This window comes from Thermobia domestica, chromosome 15 (assembly GCF_964235325.1).
Source record: "Thermobia domestica chromosome 15, izTheDome1.hap1.1, whole genome shotgun sequence".
NCBI classification, from domain to species: domain Eukaryota; kingdom Metazoa; phylum Arthropoda; class Insecta; order Zygentoma; family Lepismatidae; genus Thermobia; species Thermobia domestica.
This window is the reverse complement of record NC_137468.1, coordinates 107,233,051-107,253,263: the sequence shown is the minus strand read 5'-3', so window position 1 is coordinate 107,253,263 and position 20,213 is coordinate 107,233,051. Positions and strand designations below refer to the sequence as shown.

Sequence of the window (20,213 nt, the reverse complement as noted above, 5' to 3'; positions counted from 1 at the left end):
AAATTAACACCAACTGCTGTCGGCCCTCGTGTTCGAGTGTTCTAGGTCAACGTTCTAGTAATGAAATAGTTTTCGGCATAAGTTCAAAACTTGCCCAAGGATTTTTTAAACTTTTATAACACTTTTTTCATTAAAATAAGCTTGCACTTTTACTATACGGATCCATACTAGTAGTAATATTATTATTATTATTATTATTATTATTAATAATAATAATAATAATAATAATAATAATAATAATAATAATAATAATAATAATAATAATAATAATAATAGGAACGGGTTAGAAGTTCCGCAGGGGTTGGTTAGTAGAGTCTGGGCACCTTCTTCTCAGTGATAAATATCCATAAGTGTCGATAATTTTGACATTGTAGCAGATTTTATGCACGGGTGGTGGACAGTTTGAATAATTGCTACACCTTCCTCCGCACATTAATGATCTTATAAATGACACAAAAGAAATACGATAATATATGCAGCTATGAATTATTCAGCTTTGTATATGAAAAATTGAACATGGCGTATAATAAATGTTTTCCGCTGTTAGAAATACTAATGTGACAAGCAGAATATTAAAACACCTTTAGGAAATAAAATATGCAGATCACACACGTATAACAAAGTAATATATTGTTGTTTCATTTATATGCATGAAATATAACATGGCAGAGGATGTTGGTCGTTGGAATGGGATATCACGTGATGGACGAAGCATATTAAATACCCGGTGTTTTTTAATGAAAAGGAGTTATAGATTGATTTTATAACATGGATTTACCGAAGCCTTTGAATTTTAGTACAAGAGATGAAAGTGATTTTACAGAGTCGTTATCTTTGCCGAATGACAGAGGTTTTGTCTCAACCGGTGGTGAGCCCGCAATTTCCGTCACTGGAAACAGAAGTTATCCAGGCTAACTTGGATATATTGACGTCTTTATCGGGGACATCCCAACCGGTGTTGAGCCCGCAACCTCCGCCACTGGAAACAGAAGTTTTCCCGTTACTTGATTTTGATCACGAAATAGAAGAATATTCCCCTACACCTTCACCAACAGTGACTAATTTCCCAGTGCAGAATTGGGAGTTGGATGATTTTTTTAATTTACCATGTCAGTGTACTGTAGAACGAACATCATTGGATTGTATAAAAGAGTGTATAATATACTGAAAACTAGACGATATATGTATTTGTTTCGCTTGCGGGTTCGGAGACGGCAGTCAATGGACACATGATTGCTTGGTGTTGGATACTGAATCTCTTGAACGGAAGGCTATAGACGCCGTAACAAAATATGAGGTCCGTGAAGAATTATTATCAATTTACAGAAAAAAGCATGGACAACCTTTTGCGATGATATGGAATTTCATTGAACGTGTTCGAGATCTTGTGTGGGACTTTGAATGTAGGCCCACCCTAGTTAAAATTTTACTAGAGAAAGATTATGGGAAATACGAGGACATATGGTGAATTGTGTGTTGTTTTCAATTTTAATTGTTTGATTTCCTTTTATTATTATTATTAATCATGTATTGTGATAGTGAGAATTGTGGACAAAACATTAGTGAAAGTTGTGTGTTAGAAAATATAACTGTATACTTACTCTCAAATGGAATAAGTGGTATGCAGCATAATCCTGGAACTTTTCTTGAAAAACACTTGTTGAATGATAAGACTTTAGAATAACTCCCTGAAATCTTTGATGAACGGCGTCGGGAAATTTCAATCACAAACTTCATGTTAAAACTGGTGAATGTTTAAAAAATACTGAATTTATTGGACAACTAATTCCACTTGTCATGGAACGTTCGAGTGAAATTTCAGTTTGCCATAAAATATACATTGTAGACATACAGGGATTTAAGATTTCCCCGAATGAATTTGTGATACGTGAATTATGTCTTACTGCTTGTGATGATACATTAAATTTCCATTGTTTAGCAAAAGTACAATGTGAATTTAACGGTTTACCAATAGGTTGAAAAAAACAAATCGATTAGCTTACAAACCACTTGCATGGCTTCTCGTGGTCTAGTAAGACTGGCTACTTCGTATCACATTCGGAATATTATGTATGATTTTTGTGCATCAGATGAAACTTTCCTTTGAAAAGGTTGTCCGCCGTTAACAGAATTACAAGGTATAGTTTGTAATAAAATTTGTTCATTTCATAAGTAGAATCAAAATCGGGATGTGCATATCGAAATACACAGCAATTGAATTATTAGTGGAAAAATGAGCGATCCACAACCCTTACTAAGGGCATAGCAAGTTTAATGTTTTCATTGTAACCTTAAAATTATTGTAACAAAGAGATTTTATGGAGAAATAAAAATATAAAAGTTTTAAAAAAAAATGGTATTTATTTATTTCTAAAAAATTACAAACATCTAGTTTTTTCTTTTTCATTATGTTTTCTACATCTTTTTGACAAGCTTATCATTATTTGTTTAGAAGTAAATGCAGAGAAAACTAAATACATGGAAGTGCGTCGGGACCGTAATACAGTAAATTATGGATGCGTTAAAATATTAAATAATACTTTTGATAAAGTGGATAGTTTCAAATATCTAGGATCAGTATTAACAGACGAAAATCATATTCACGAAGAAATTAAATGTCGACTAAAAGCAGGGAATTCGTGTTACTACTCGGTTCAAAATCTTTTGTCGTCGCGAATTCTATCGAGGAATCTGAAGCTTAAAATATATAAATCGATAATCATGCCTGTTGTTCTATATGGTTGCTAAACATGGTCACTTACTCCGAGGGAAGAACATAGACTGAAAGTATTTGAGAACAAGATCCTGAGACGAATATTCGGACCCAAGAGGAACGGGAATGGGGAATGGCGGAAACTTCATAACGAGGAACTACATAATCTATATGGTTTACCCAACATTGTTAGGGTCGTCAAGTCTAGGAGGCTTAGGTGGGCGGGTAATGTAGCTAGAATGTAAGAAAGTAGAAACGCTTTCAAAGTCTTGAATGGAAGACCAATCGGAAAACGACCATTAGGAAAACCTAGGCGCAGATGAGAGGACAATATTAGGATGAATTTCGCAGAGATTGGAATACAAAGTAGAAACTGGATGCAGTTGGCTAAGGATAGAAGTCCGTAGAGTACTTTTGTGAACGCGGCATTGAACCTCTGGGTTCCATAGGTCATAGAGTTAGGTATTATTTTTTTGAATTTTTTATGATTAAATATTGCAATACATTTTAAAACTGAAACACGACGTATCATATAGTACAAAATATCCACACATGAAAGAATGATTATCTTGAACTTGTACGGTATTTAGAAAATAGAGTTTACAATTCCTTTGTAGGAACTATTGAATTAGTTTAGGCACACCCTGTGCCAGAGAATAAAAATAGTACCCATGTTTATTGTTATCGATATAGATCGCTACCCAATGGGTACCAGCTAAATCAGACTTGTTGAATTAATAATCAGCCCTACTGGGTATTGAACAAGTATAGGTAAACAATCAATAGGATAAATTCCAGTCACATTTGCACCACTAATACAGTCCTTTAGTAACACTTGTAATAATTGATCACTATACATGTTCATTAGTCTATTTCGTCCTTACTTTCTTCCTCTTGTTTTATTTTTGATGGAAAATACGTTGTACTATTTGGATTTACGTATAAAACATAACCATAGACTTTTAAGTATTCGACATATAATAAAGCTTCACGCACACAACACTTAAATTGTCCAAATCTGTCTTTTAAATAAGCACAAGAGTAGACATGAAATCCCAAGGAATAAGCTTTTGGGCACAGTAAATATTCTAAATTCACAACAGTCCGTTCCAATAGTTGCTGCAGATAGTCCTGACGTGTCTTACCATAAGGATACAAGGTACAGGTATTAGCACAATATTGTTTCAATATAGTCTACATCGCCATCGTACCAGTCAATACCATAATCATGTTGTACTAGATGTTTATTCGAAAGTGTGAGCGGCACACATAATTCATGTAATGGATATGTTGGTTTAAATATCCAGATTTGTACAAAGGGGATATCAGGATTTACAATTGCAAGTTCCTTAATAATAATATGATTATCATTATCGTTGAACGCGGAGAAGTGAACAATAATCCTCATGTCCCTCAAATGACGAAATTTTACATTGTATGATCAGTATTTCTGTCTTTATCGATTTGAATGAGAGAATCAAATTCAGCGTACACAATACACGTAATGAAACTTTGTAGAGGTTGAGAAAATGATAATTTTAAATTGACAGGGGAACCACGTAGAATCATTTAATGTTCCTGTTGGAGATAGAATGAATGAAGACAAAGTGTATCCATGTCGAAATTCCTCACGGGAAATTGTATGTGAATGATCTTGATAAAATATACCGGTACCGGAAAACAGAGTGGAATATGTTTGAACATATAATCCATTTGCAAAATCAGGAGTGAGGGGTGTCGGTGGAAATGATCTTGAACCAACTTGTAATTGCAGCTTGTTAACGTTAAAGTGTTGAAATTCAAAAGGGTTTGCATGTGGTTGACCGTTAAATGCAGCGTTTGATACAAAACCTCTAACGACATCTTTTGCTACTTTACCCAGAAATAAATTATCGAGATTATATGAACTCACTTCTGCGGAAATGGTATATGTACGAGTTTCAACACGGGTAAGAGGTATGCTGGCCGGAATGTGTTCCATGCCAGCATTGATTTGCATAGCTAAGTCGGCAGCAATATCTAGACGCCGCAAGTGAAGTGTCACATCTTCAGGTTTGACTTTATATGCTGTATTTTCAGCAGACTTTAAACAAAACGTATCTTTTATACGATGTAATTTTACACGTAAACTTACTTTATTAGGAAGCATACATCCCACACCGGCAATATCAGCATGGATATGGACATACATATCGAATGATGCACTATTTCTAACATACTGGGCACGATTTGTAAATCCAGTATTTGCATTGCCTAATACATTAAATTGGTTTGCAGTATCTTTATACCATAATCCCCCAGTTAAATGGTTTCGAGTGGCATCGCTACCATAATTTGATAATGTTTCGATATAAGCACGGTACGGATATGAACCAGATGATCAACTAATTAATTTATCGTCTAATAAAACATCAACTTGACTAAATAACAAATGAAAATTATTTACAGCTGCAACAATATCCGCCTCAACTAAATTTGTATTATCGGTTTTCGTAATTTTACATTTTACATAGAGATACAAGTATGCAGTGTGAATAAAATCACCAGTTTCACCAGGTACAACAAATTCAATTGGTCCTTATGACGATAAAGTAGAAACCGGACGATATTCAACAGTGAAAGATGACTCAATAGCAGTCACTTTAACAGGATATCGAATATATTCACCATCAGTGAATGTATCGATTGTAATTTGTTCACCCAGACCGATATTAAATACTCCACGGTATATTAATTTGTGTTAAGCCCACAACCCACTCTCAGTCCGTTAAATCTATGGCTCGTGCAAGTTTTACTCGAAATGAGGATGTCGTATAATCAAAAACAGTACTACTTGCATTGGAGGGTAACATCACGTAAAATCCGTGTTTCAATGACGAATTCATTATGCAGACTGAATATTAGATACTCGAATCCACGAATTCACACTTTGTGGGTAGCCTAACCATTTTACGAAAACGTTGAAGAAACCCTTCTTACGTTGAAGAACATTTTCAATTAAATAGGCCTTGTTTGAGCTTAGAAATATTTTTGTAATTCTTCAGCATAAAATATTCCTCTAATTTCATCACCATTCCAGTCTTTTAATTTATAACTTACAGGATTTGATTTCATATACTTATCAACGAGAAATATTTCTCGAGACCAATTCGGCAAATAATCTTTTTCAAGTTTATGTTTATATTAAGTAATACAAACATAATCTCCTGCTTGAAATTTACACGTCAATTTCTTTTTATTTGCAGTCTTTCCGTACAGCGTATTCCTCACTTGATTGATATTTGAATCATTTAATTCTGCGGGTGCATAATAGTTGAATGATAACTATGATTATAATTGTGTACAATTTGCTCTAACACATTAATGTACCGATACCTATTTTCTGCAGTAAAATAACGATATATTTTTCTTTTAATGGTACGAATCGCTCTTTCTACTAACGTACATTTCATTTCCGAATGTACACTATAATGATTAATTCCAAAATCTTTAGATTTTCTTTACATGGCGATTATGAAATTCTGACTCTAAATCAGTTTGAACGTTAACCAGTGATGGCAGTTGGTTTAAAATTGAAGATATTGTATTAGACATTTCAGGCCCTTTCTTTGTTTTCACAGAAATGCAATACAAGTACCGCGAAAAAGCATCAGTTGCACATAAAATATAGCGTTATCCATTATTATACTTTGCAATATTTTGTATGTCCGCCAAATCGCATTGTAATGTTTCATTAGGACAACTAACATAATATTGTTTCCGTGGAAGTGTTTTTCGTATTGGAGCGTGCAGTGTATATGCATCTTGTGATGCTAACCATTCTTTAATTTTCTCTAGGGATAATTTTCTTTTACGTTCTAATATACTAACACTGGATAAAGATGCAGGATTTGAATACTTGTAATAGATTTTTGATAATTTTGTCATTTTTATTTACATTTTATATTCTTTCCAATACCGAAATACGTTAGCTGCAATTGCGGGAGATACTGCAGTCGAAGAAGAATGCCGTTTTCGAATTTTACTGCCAGTCGCTTCGGGGTTGCAAAAGCAGGTGAAGGCGGTCCTGATGTACGTGAGCTAATAAATTCCCGAGGAACATTAATATCATCTAATAACGTTTTAAACGACTGTAATCCTACTGATTCTGTTGAATATTTTCGTGTACGAACATCATTCTCCAAATCGATAATATTGGAACTGGGAATGATATTTCCATCGATAACCACTGTACCTGTTTGATCTCACGAGATTTTCTGTGAATTAATGAGTTGTTTAAGTAATAAATTCGTTTTCTTTCGAAGCGTTTTCGGTACTGATTGTAATATACCGGGTACAAGAGTAGCGTTTTGAAGAATAACTTTCCGATCGGACGGCTTTCATTTCGCTAGCGTGCAGAGCGTATTACAATGATTTTTAGCATCAACATCTTGATGCCAACTAAACATAAAACGGTGTGGCCGCGTTTTTAGCACTACTGTTCAGATGCATTATTTCTCCAGGAAATATATTCGCTCTCAGTCGTAGGGCATCATGTGTTTGTTGTGTAAGATCAAACAATAAATACGTGTGCGGTTTTCGTGTAATTTCCTCGAAGACATGAACGAGTTGTTTGGTTTCACGAGATATAATTTGTCTCGCTAAATATTCAATTTGTAACTTATCACGTGGATTCTTAAATACCACTATACAATGTGCATTTAAACTAATATCTCGAGCATACCGGTTTTTTGGAAATAAATTTTGAAGAATAAATATTACGGTTAATTTCTTATGGTGAGCGTACTTGATAAATAATTTGGCCACATCATTTGTTTCTGACATTAAATCATCATATATGAGTAACGAATTTTCACTGATATCAAAAATACTTATATCGGGGATTCCTTCCAGAAAACGTCTTTTTGCATCAACGTCCAAGTTTGATATAACTGCGCCATAACACCACACAACTTCTTTAAAGGAAACATTAAACATATCATTTCTTTCTTTGATTAATCGATTAACAAAGTGAGTTTTACCAGCGCGTGACGGACTTGCGACGAGAATAGTGCAGGGATGTTGAAAACGTAACATCTTCGTTGCAAATGACACAATATGATAGAAACTCTTTTTTTATTCCCAAAAAACGAGTATGTGGACAATTAATTATGAGATCTATAGCAATACGGAACAGTAACACTTTTTGGTACGTCAGTCACTATGTCAGTGTCTATTCGTCTGCGTTTACTGGTCACCATTCGATGTGTCTTTAGTTCTCTTCGATAAAAGATACGCAAATCTGGTTTCAGAACAATTTTGGATGGCATTTCAATTAGTTTCCTCGCGATTCCCCGTCACTAAATCATAAAAACTATCAAAATTAATTTTATCACTTGTTCTGTGATTTAATATTATTGCCATAAATTTTATATACATATTTCATTTCCCCACTAGCATTGCGAAAAGCGTAGGCGTAATCCTTTGCATCTAATGCTATTACTTTACGTATTCCCCAACCCTCGGGAACTACATTTGTTAACCCACCTAAATAAGAACTAAATTTTAATGGAAGTTGCTCATATTTTCTTCGTATAAACATGGTACTGTCCGTAACGCAATAGATTACATTCTGTTCTCCAACACTTGTTAGTGGGTCATACAACCACAGTCGTGTCCATGATGTTATGAACGCCGCTAACGCAACATTTGAAAATGTTAATGAGATATTTTCAGTCTCACAGTCTTTATATTGAATAATTAGATGATTTTCACCAACTGGTGTTACAGCTTGAATTTCATATTTAGGATCTGTTAAAATTTTCAAAAAATCCTCCGCTGTATCAACAATTGTGCACTGCGATATGTCTGTTCTTTGACCCCATTTCCCGTACAGCGAATTCAAAAACAGCTTCGTTGTACTGCGCAGGCCTGGATTATATCCAATGTTTTCATAATTTAACTGTACCCCTCCTGCCTGAAATATTCTTCAATACACTTTTCCTGCTCTTCTTTTGTACTACATTCAGAAGGAAAGCCTGAAGCTTCTTGTTTCATTTGTAAAAAGCACATGACGTATGAGCTAAATAATCCTTCACAAACACCTTTTTCCGGGTCTAATAAATCAAATTCCCATATTTGATGAAATTCAGTTAGCTCATACCCATTGTCTAATGCTTTGTGCAGTTCGGGGGTACAAAACGTACCGGTAATGATACGTTCAAGATCTATGTGCGTACATTCGTCATCATTTTGTTCGTCCATGCACGATTTACATAATCCAAAGATCAATCTGCCTCCCGTAACAAGGGAGGATTGGAAAATATAAATCTGAGCGTGGAAGAACACTACACTTTACAAGTCCATGAATGTTCCACACATTGGGGAAATTGGGGCCATTCTGTACTTTAGTACATTCACAGGCATGAATCGTTTACACATTATAGTTGGATACAGGGATATGACATCTACGTAAACCACATATTCGTCCTCTGCAGTCTACATATAACTTAAAATTTTCTGTTCTACCTCCTCCATACGCAGATTTCGGAATGAGAGAATCACGAATATGTTTGCACCGTTGTTCGAGGATATCCTATATATGTTTATCACGCTTTACCATTGCATCCCATTCACATTCCCAAATTTCTATTAAATTATAACCTAGTTTTTTCAGATAGTTGTTCGTATCTCTTCTCAAAAGTGTTGTACGCACCATTTTCTTTGCATAAAATGCTATTTCTATTATCTTTATAGCAAATTTTACAGCATTGACAGTAACATCCCATAAATTTGTATATCGTGTTTGTTTTTGCGTCAAAACCATCGACTTTATATCTCCCAAACCGTTCCTCCAACGCATTATTTGAAGTAATAATAGATCTGTTTGTTACGTGTTCCATATACTTCAACCACTTTAATGCTTTAATACTCTGTTGTTGAGTAAGTTGGAACCCGTTTGGAGGAATAACTGGAATTGTGTTTTGAATCAAATGATGACACCGGTATGTCAACATTGCTAGACTGGCGATCGTTGTGCTGGAAATAAAACATTGAATACCATTAGTTTTCTCTTCAATCATAGAGGTAAATTTAATCACTGCCTCTGCCAATATACGCACATCGTTCCGGCAGTGCTCTAACAATTCTTTCTGAAAATCAAAAATACCACCATTCCGTACTCGCTCTTTATGCCACATCATAAGTTCTGCCCGGTCTGATGTACTACGTGAGTCAGGGTCATAGTAATCCAATGCCGGCCGTTCTCCAGCATAATTTTGATGTTACTATGTATTAAAAAGGCATGGAAAATCATCCTTTTCCAATTCAACATTCAATCCTAATGTTTTCGGTAATTTGGATAATTTTACACCAATATAAAGAAATGTATCCCGAAAATAAAATCGATTACTGATACTGATTTGAAATATCTTTTGAACGTGCATAAGAACATGAGGAGTTATTTTTTGTTTTTCAATAAGTGTCCGAACACAAAATACACCATCATATCGCGAATTATTGTAAGCAAGTGCCACAATGATCTGATACTCTGGCCTTTCCATAAGCACATGTTCAATAAACGCCTCCATGGTTGTAAAAGAAAAGATACAGTTCCCGGTTATTTTATCTCCGCACTTAAAACACAAACTATCTACTCCAGTATTTATGCAGTAAAAACATACATTCAAACAACACAAATTTACAGCATGCTCCCGTTCATCTTTCTCATTTGGTGCTAATAACATTGTTTCCACATCAAATATAATGTACAAAAAATCAGTGCGTTTTCGCTTACAGTTTTGAACGAAACATCGATGACCAAGAGTTACGTGCACTTTACAAAGACTACAATAGTAATCGCCACATACATGAGCTTTTTTCTTTTTCTCATATCGTAAATTACACCACATGATTTAAAAAATTTGACGTAATCACATGTGGATCTCTCTACTTTATTCAGTGCTAAATGGTTACTAAAACAAGTGCCTTCAGTAAAGTTTCTATTACATTATGTGCAATGTACCAATTTAGCATTATTTTCCATAATATGGGAATGTTCACAATACGAACATCTCATCGGGCATTGGTAAGTACTACTTTCTGATCTGAATCCTTCCAAGCATGAAAAGCAAAAATTCCTCTTACCCATAAATGAATTAATATTCTTTATGGGTTGGAAGTGACCCACAGTTTCCCCTCTCTGATACAAAATAAATATCATTTTCTCCGCATTTATTCCTGGGTTGTGTACCACAGGTGTTCTGGAATCTTCCTGTAGTTCATATACTATAATTTGATAATTCTTTTTCAATAAATAATTTTGAAAAGCAACTACATATTCCAAATCAAATCCCTGTTTCCGTTCAACGTACATTTTTGCGTCCTTACACAATTTCTCTGCTTTATTCTGCCATGTTTTTCGCGTAGGCAGGGTCATATTGTATAGTGAACGATAATTTTCTTCATGTTTTGCAAGCCAATATAATATGGATTTTGGGAGACAGAAGAAATCACTAGCCTTTGCGGCCACCACATGATCCTTCAAAAAATACTCATTTCTGCATATTTTCTTACCGCTGCGCGTTTAGGTATACCCTGTCCGTGTAAATCATCAACGATGTCAAACCGGAATTCTATTTGATTCCCTAAAAGAAATGATTCTTTCCTATTTAGTACGTTCTCCACCGTTATAAGAACCACATCGGTATTCAAATTTTGACGTTTTCGCCATGAAACAAATACTTCCTTATTCAAAAGGTCTGTTGGAATTTATTCTTAAACCAACAAAATCGTGGGGTCATGTATCCCTCAGAACGGTAGAGAGCGCATAATCCATCACGGATGTTATATAATCCATGGGCTTTCTTATTACATGTTGCGCCGTTGTTTTTATAATAATTTCCACCCCTTTCCTATTAACACGCGGGTACTCTTTCCATTTCTCCCCACAATTTCAAATATATTACACTGTTTCATTCCCTCCATGCCCTCGCAATGGGGGGTGCTGAGAAGTTGTGGGCCGCATATCGTTTGAATAATGTGCATTATTCAGACGATCCACACGCGCATTTTCTTCCTCAATTTCTTGCAATTGGTGCCACATCTCTGTAAAGTCCGTTTCGTTATTTGTTTCGGAATTTTGAATTTGTAATGGTTCATCCAAATTAATTTCATCTAATAGTGCCCAATCAATATGGAATGAGTCATCATCATTATGTTCTGATTGAGCACTTTCACGATTTTCCGTAAATGAAAAGAACTCAGATACACATTTATCACTAATTCGCTTTAACTGTCCCTTCTCAGAGGCCATATAATTTAAATATGACATAAATGCCGCATCATACAATCGATCTTCACGAAAGAATCCGTGGTGAAAGAGATCAATAATATCCGTTGCTGAGCGCACATTATTCAGTATAATATATTGATTATTCTTAAAATATAGGTACAAAAACTATAGTAGATCACTTACAATTTCGGAACACCCAATGTACTCTGTTGCTTGCAGATCATCTGCTTGCTGCCAAGTATGTAAAACACGATCAGCACAATCTAAGCCTCTCAGTCTTCCCTGGAAAAATGCTTCATCAATAAAGTTGACCTCTTCAAATTAAACTCCATTTTCTGTAAAATACAAGACGAAAAGTGCTTTCAATATATGTATATAATGAATAAAAACCTAAAAACAAACAAAATTTTGAAAACAATAATAATAATAATAATAATAATAATAATAATAATAATAATAATAATAATAATAATAATAATACCAATAATAATAATAATACTTACCGAATATTAGTTTATCTCTTGTTTAGTTAATGATCCAATTGAAATCCGCGTCTTTTGTCGCTCTGTTTTTTCTCGTTTCTATCACTTTCTATTTGCTTCAGCGCTTAGAACAGAAAAAACTGCAATTAGTTACTGTATTACGACTTTTCAAATTCAAAGTAACACCAACGTTCCCAAACATATTGGCATTGCATGTGAGAGAGTAATGGTTCGATTCCCGGTGCGGATTCTGCTACCTGTCCAATGTAAGTTTGTTCTTATACAGTAAAATTTATACCATTTATAACTGAAAAGTCCGCAGTGCAAGCATAAAAAAGGATTAGCGTACGGTTTTCCACGTTAAACATCCCTGCTTTGATTGCCGGTAGTGTCATGACTCCCTATCCAATATAACTTCCTTCTTAACATATACTTTATAAATACCAGTTATTCGTCTTACACAATTCAATGCTACATATAAGTAACAAAACCTGCTAAGCAAAAGGTTTATCGTACTGTTTTCCGCTTGGGGACGCCCTGGTTCGATTCCTGGAGCAGATTCTGCTAATTTCCTGTTCAGTATAAGTTTGTCCTTAACATATAATTTATATATGCCTGTTATGTTACACAATTCATAGCTATATATAACTAAAAACTCCGCACTGCAAGAAAAAGGTTTAGCGTACGGTTCTCCACGTGGGAGAATCCTAGTTCGAGTCCCAGTGCAATGAATAATCTATATTCCCTGTACCCTCTATATTACATTATACTATATCTTAGTCAAGTTATAATTCCATAAAAGTCCATCGAGTCATATGATATTCAATGCCGGAAAATTCGCAATCAATTCCCGATAAAAGACAAACACTTCCGTCCCCTTATACTCCCGACAATTACAATATGTTTTACAAGTATTTCATTTCCAATGTCACTTCCCATATAAAAATGAACAAGTATAAAACAAGAAAACTACAAAGTTAGTACTTACCAATTTTCCAGTCTCTCGTAGTAGTAAAATATCTTCTTCGTAAACTTAACACTTGTTCTTCATACGATCTTCTTCGTAAGTGTACACATCATGCAAATAAATCGGTATTTATATAAGCCTAATACCCTTGAAATAATCTGGAAACTTAAAGATTATCCTTTCCCCTATTCCAACGATAATTATCTTTGAGAGCAAATTTCCAGCAAATTTTCCAGCATCTTCTTTCACCCATTCCAACGACAATATCCGCTGCCGTATTACATGTCATGTATATAAATAAAACAACATTATATTACCTTGTTATACGTGTGTGATCTGCATATTTTATTTCCTAAAAGTCCTTTTATATTTTGCTTGCCACATTAGCATTTCTAACAGCGGAAAACATTTATTATACGTCATGTTCTCTTTTCCATATACAAAGCTGAGTAATTCATAGCTGCATATATTATCGTATTTCTTCTGTGTCATTTACAAGATCATTAATATGCGTAGGAAGGTGTATCAATTATTCAAACTGTCGACCATCCATGCATTAGAAACTGCTACAATGTCAAAATTATCGACACTTTTGAATATTTATGATGAGGAGATGATGCCCGAATCTACTTTGGTTAGGTTCTGTGCTCTTGCTCAAATTTTTCTATACATTTTACTTGACCAATTTCAAACAGCTGGCTAGGGTAGCGCGCGAATACTGAAACTCTTGGGATCGGCGTAAATGCTACCGGCTCTTCTTCTTTGAAAATTAGAAGTTACGATGAGGAAGACTAGTAGTAATGTAAATCGGGAGCAGTTAAAAACGATGAGATAGCCTCAACTTGAGAACGTTTCGTGATATGTTCCTCATTGACGAAGGTCTATATAACTTGGTTTTGAGTTAAAAAAGGAAATCTCGAGTAAGTCATTGTGACACTCATAAGGAACGTCTCATACGAGCATTAGTAGTTTGAATAGTCTTACATGCAACGATTTTAACTAGCTAAAAGTTTAGATAAAAGGTTAAGTGACGCGGTAGGTAAGTGGTTAGCGTATTGAACTTATATTCTGCAGGCCCGGGTTCGAATCCCGGCCAGGTTGAAACTTTCAAATGTTTCAATTTCGATTCATACTCAGTGTGACAAGCAAGATCTTTTCTCCTCCAGAAAGAAAAAGATGTTGGAATGAGGAGAATTGGAAAAGGTTTCTCAATGAAGGCAATCATTTACTAACTTATTTCCAGCAGTTGTTCTAGATTTGATGTTTTCAGCTGCTTTCAAGCATTTTCTGATTCATGCGTGGCCAGTATTTTAATTTCTCCAAACATACAGTATATAAAGAAATAATACATTACACACACAGCAATATTAAGATAAATATATGGTGTTCTTGTGGAACATTACATTTTTAAGTTTTATGATTTATTTTGGAGCGATGATAGCTGAAAAGACAATATGGTGGTGAATGAAATATCGAATTCAAAGTTTCAGCTGATTTAATCATTTCATGGCCCCTTACATATCTAAAAAATAATTTTGGGGTGTCTGAATATACACACGGTTAGGGGCCATGACGTTAAATGTATCTGAACCAAATTTTAAACTTACAATATTTATAAGATTCTCCAGGGAACTTCTTCGATTTTTTCCTACTACCAAAATAAGAGTAAATTACCGGAAGGGAAAAATTGAAAAAAAATCAAGAAACGGCTGTCACAATTTCCAATATACGAGGTCGTACTTAATAAAATCAACAATCCTACAATATATAAAATCAACAACCCATTAATTCACAATCCTATAACACAAGTCAAAGATTCTTTTCTGGAATGATTATAAATTTTTTTTACAGAAATTGTAATCTACTTCAACACAGCATCCGTTGATGTCTTTTATGGTCTAACTCCTTTATTACAGTTCCTTTATGACTATGTGAATAGTGTACGCGCCTTTGCCGTGGGAGACTCGGGTTAAATTCTCGGTGAGAACTCATTTGGTTAATCCCATGTAAGCTGTAGGTCCACATCTCATATAGCCTCGGTGCTGAACGGCCAAATATTACAATCAGATCCTAGTTTTTTATGGGACCATAGGAAAGTTATATTCTTTTAAACAAAAAAACAAGAAAAAAGAAGAAAAAGAATCATCAAAATTGATGCATCTATGCTTGAAAATACCCAGAATATAATATAAATGGAATGAGTTTAGAACATTCTCCATTTTTAGTAGTAGGTTAAAAATAAAATCTAGAAGTTCTTCACTCTTAGGAGCAATTTTTATTGTTTGTTTGTTTTTGGGATGATGTTCTCAAAAGCGCTTCAGAATATTTTGCTCCTAAGAACTATTTAATTTTGCTTTCGTCCTTATGCAGTACAATCATTATGTAGAATGAGCCCTACTACTAAAATTGGATCCGAATTACCTGTCCTTTTATGCGAGACATTTACTCCAGGAGGGTTTAAACATGCGAACATATGCACTTCCATAAAATACATACAGATCGCGTCTGATGTCTGGGTTGACAAAGGTCAAGATGCAACCGTATTGAAGACTGTTGGTGGTGGTGTTTTAAGACAACCTCCGTACTACGTGAGCAGCAGTAGAACTGCAGGGTATAGTGAACTGAGCAGATACTGAGAGTGTATAATAGGCTACCTTATTGATTTCCACGGAGGGCAAATTGTTGGCGCTCGGTGTGAGCTTGATAGAAGTGGCAAGTATATTGGGTGTGTTACGAGGGTTGATGATGGCCTATAAAACTCACGGCAAAACTAAATGGCGGAGACCAATGGTAGCCAAACAAACTCAGTAGCTGCTCCACCGAGCATTAAAACTGATTGTCACTTAGGATCGTCGTGCGATCGTGGTGCAAGTGGTGGAGAAACTCAAGCTGCTCCTCTCATGGCCTGAGTTGACAATCACAGTTTGCCACGCGTTACATGACATGAACATATGGTGTCGAGCTGCACGAGCAAAACCTCTGATAGAGAATCATAAGTTTGGCACGATGTGAATGGTACCAGGAAGATGCAACATAGACGAATTATAACTGAAACATCTGATGTGGTCGGATGAATCATTGTTCATCTTAATCCAAACCACGGGCCGATTTATGTATGAGGACGTCCGAAAAAGCGTATGATCCGCGATGTCCGTCCAACCGTGAAACATGGCGGTGGTTCTGTCATTCTGTGGGCCGCGATATCATAGTTTTCAATGGGTCTTGTACTGACACGTATCGGTCACTTCACTGTCATCATTTTAGGGGCCGTGTGTATCCTATGGTACAGACTGCTTCCAGACAAGGACACCATATTCCAGGATGATACTCTGCACGGTCATACAGCTGGAACTATTGCGTGAATTTGTGAGGAACATAGAAATGAACACCTTCCCTGGCCCGCCCAATCTCCGGACGTGAACATCTGTGATCCGTTGTGGAGACATGAACCCGCTTGCAGCCTCTCGCACGAAACTGAGTGATGCATTGCATGCGGGATAGTGTAATATACCATTTGTTACCATTCACGATCTCTGTGGCTCCATTCCACGTTGCATTTGAGCTGTTCTAAGGGTTAGTATTAGTTCAGCGCCATATTAACCTGGTAAGTTGCGCTTTTTTCAAGTGTTTGCACTATACTAATATGAATATGTATCTGACAACGCTGGCTATCACATAATATTTATTATGCAGTGGGTATCAGGTTATTTCCTCAAGTACGTTTTCCTCAAAAATTAAAATGTGGGATACTCCTCAAGTTCTTATCTTCCAATTCATCATAAACTGGGTTTTCATTACAAGTATAGAAATTTCGGCAAACAGTCTGAATGGGGAGGATGTGATTTTCATGCGTGATAAAATAATGCAGTATTGCACAAATTAGGTAAAATTGTAGTGTTAAATTTTAAAAATGGAAGTTTTACATGAATCGTTCATATCAAAAGAGCTCTAAATATTTCTTAACTATGCACTTGCACTTTCAATTTAGGATTCAATCATAGCTGTTACTTTCTCACTATCCTACTTTTGAATTTGTAACTGTGGTAGTCAAGATTAAAGCTGGATTTCTTTAAATATGAAAAAAAGGTTAATAATTACAGACAATATTGTATTTAAAATAGTCCTTTTTGTACTCACAGTTGTTTCAGTAAATCACAGTAACCGTTGATTGGTTGATTGCATTGAAGTTTAGCGTCCCTTTCAGCACAGAAGTTATATGAGACGTGGACCTACAGAAACATCTCGACGTAGGTAAATTTTCAACTGTTGGAAACAAAACAAAATTGTAATTTGGGATCTGGATAAAACTGAGATACAATATTATATTTAAAATTACATATCGTTTATTCGATTATGGTCAAATTTAATTAAGATAAATGCACCACAAGAAAGCATTTTGGATTTGTTTACAGAATTAAAAAAAAACTAAGGTTGCTACCGTACGTCCAGTGTGAAGTGCTTTAGCACTTTTGCTCCTGAGCTTATGTAGCAAATTGCAGCTCTATGTCAGTTTACTGCATTGCCAAAAAACCTTTAAAAGCGTTCTATTTTAGGGTAAATACCTTTATTGGTATTGTTAAGTAGAATTGCTACAATATTATCAAGCTCATCTTGGGCTTCGTTTGCATTAATAAGTTAGACCGAATCTAACTTAGATTTAGGATTCAAAGTATTATATGCTTCACTTTGTTTCCAACTAAAGTATGTTACTCCCCTTTTCATACATTATAATGTCACTTTTCTGTCTTTCAGAAATCTTGTCATCTTACTAATGGTAAAAAAGAAGAAGAAGAAGAAGAGTTTTTGTAAAAGTCATATTCTTCTCTTAAAATGGAAATTGTTAGTTATCAAGAATGTTATATAGCCTGACAAACAAGAGATAAATGACTTCACATATGTATAATTTGATTCTTCCGGCTATGTGTCAGGAAAATGGTATTTACGAGCAAAGCTTTATCATAGGCTCATACGACAGCGCTAACGTTTGTAGAGCTTCCTAGTGGGTTAGGGTTTTATTTTAAGTTTTGAGAGAAAATTCACTGATTTCCTGTGTAATTTAACCTTCGGTCGGTCGCATGTGTATAAGATTGATAGTCACTTGTTATTTACCGCTATTTCTGAAGTTTCGATTGTTGACTATTTTCCCTAACAATACCTTCCTGTGTCGGACTTTGAAAGACATCACTGTTGCTCAAGTTGTTTTATTGTTAGGTCATGTAGAGTTGAATCGCGTTTTTATCAGACTTACACATTGCGACTGACTGTCTTACTGTCGAAATCAAATGTAACTTTTGTTTATTTTATTTTAATTATTGGTTCATCACCATGACAGGGAATCCGATATATAATTGAGAATCCAATAGATTTAGGAAACTCTTTGAGATTAATATTAGATATTGAAGGAGAAAACAACATTGATTTCGATGGTGATGCTGATACAGAGGCTGAAAAAGAGACAGAAAGTGATTCCGAATCTAAAGAGAGTGGAACCAAGGATGAACCTGATCCAAATTATAATCTTTATTACCTTGGAAAAAGATAGACTTCAAAATGTTTGAAGGTACCACGTAAGAAGAACCGACGTGCTCAGCCACAGACCATTATAACATGCCTCCCGGGTATAATTTGTCAAGTACGACAAGCTAAATCAGTAACTGATTGTTGGGGTAATATTTTCAATAATGAAATGCTACGAAACTTCGCAAACTAGTATATTCGTCTTGAAGTTTGAAGAAAGTTTGAACGAGAACGTGACGCAAAATTTTACAGGATTGGTTGAAATTAAATCTTTTTTGGGATTATTTTACATGACAGGTAGACATGCAAACAGGATGTCACTGGAAGATCTATAGGATGCTGGTGGCTATGGATGTAAATATTCAGACTGGTAATGAACCTCAGAAGGTTGAAATTATTTCTAAGATGTCTTCGTTTTGATAACCGCACCACATTGTGTAAAGGGTTATTCCCTTGGATATAATGTCACTATAGGTGAAAATCTTGAAAGTTTCCGAGGATGTTGCCGCTTCAAGCAGCATTCCTTCTAAACCTGCGAAATACTATGTGAAAATTTACTCAATGTGTGACTCAGCTGCTTTTTACACTGACACTTTAGAGATGCATACCGGCAAGCAGCCTGAAGGATTTTATCAGGAGAGTAACAAATCTGTTGAAGTCGTTACAAGATTGGCAGAACCTATCTATAGCACGGGAAGAAACGACTGATAACTGGTTTTACGATGTGACACTGGCTTCTGAACCAAAGATAAACGAATCTCATTCGTGGGAACCTTGAAGAAAAAGAAAGAAAAGAGCTTCTATTAGAACTCCTGAATGTGAAGGATTGACCAATCAACTCAAGCATATTTATCTTTGGTGAGAATTGTACAATTGTGTCTTACGCACCGAAAAGAAATCGAAACATTTCTGTCATATCGACCCAGTATTTTGATGATGTGATTAGACGAAGAAACTGGGAAAGCTGCTAAACCGGAGATGGTGACATGTTACAACAGGATCAAATTAGGAGTTGACGTTGTTTAACTATGTGCAACTTAGTGTTGCTAGAAACATACAGCGTTGACCAATGATGGTATTTTTTGCTATAATGGAAATTGCATTAATGCCCAACTGATTTGGATTGGAAATGGACAGCATTAGAAGTTACCTTTTCCTTCGCAAGCTTGGTCATGAATTAGTCCTTCCACAGCTAGAAAGAAGAAGTATTCAGGCTCTGGAAATTCCAGCATCTCTAAGTGAATCACTAGAATGGTTTCGACC

General features: G+C 35.3%; 1 protein-coding gene and 1 long non-coding RNA gene across 2 annotated transcripts in view; one reads left to right on the top strand and one right to left on the bottom strand.

Annotated features, from left to right (window-relative positions):
• The window catches only part of LOC145671887 (urea transporter 1-like), a 174,208-nt gene that overhangs the window by 98,226 nt on the left and 55,769 nt on the right, over positions 1-20,213 (top strand). The gene's annotated exons all lie outside the window — the stretch shown is intronic.
• The window catches only part of LOC145671888 (uncharacterized), an 82,476-nt gene that overhangs the window by 55,251 nt on the left and 7,012 nt on the right, over positions 1-20,213 (bottom strand). Inside the window, exon 2 of the long non-coding RNA XR_014128555.1 lies at positions 17,571-17,696. This is a non-coding gene — a long non-coding RNA (uncharacterized LOC145671888). The remainder of the gene's footprint in view (positions 1-17,570; positions 17,697-20,213) is intronic.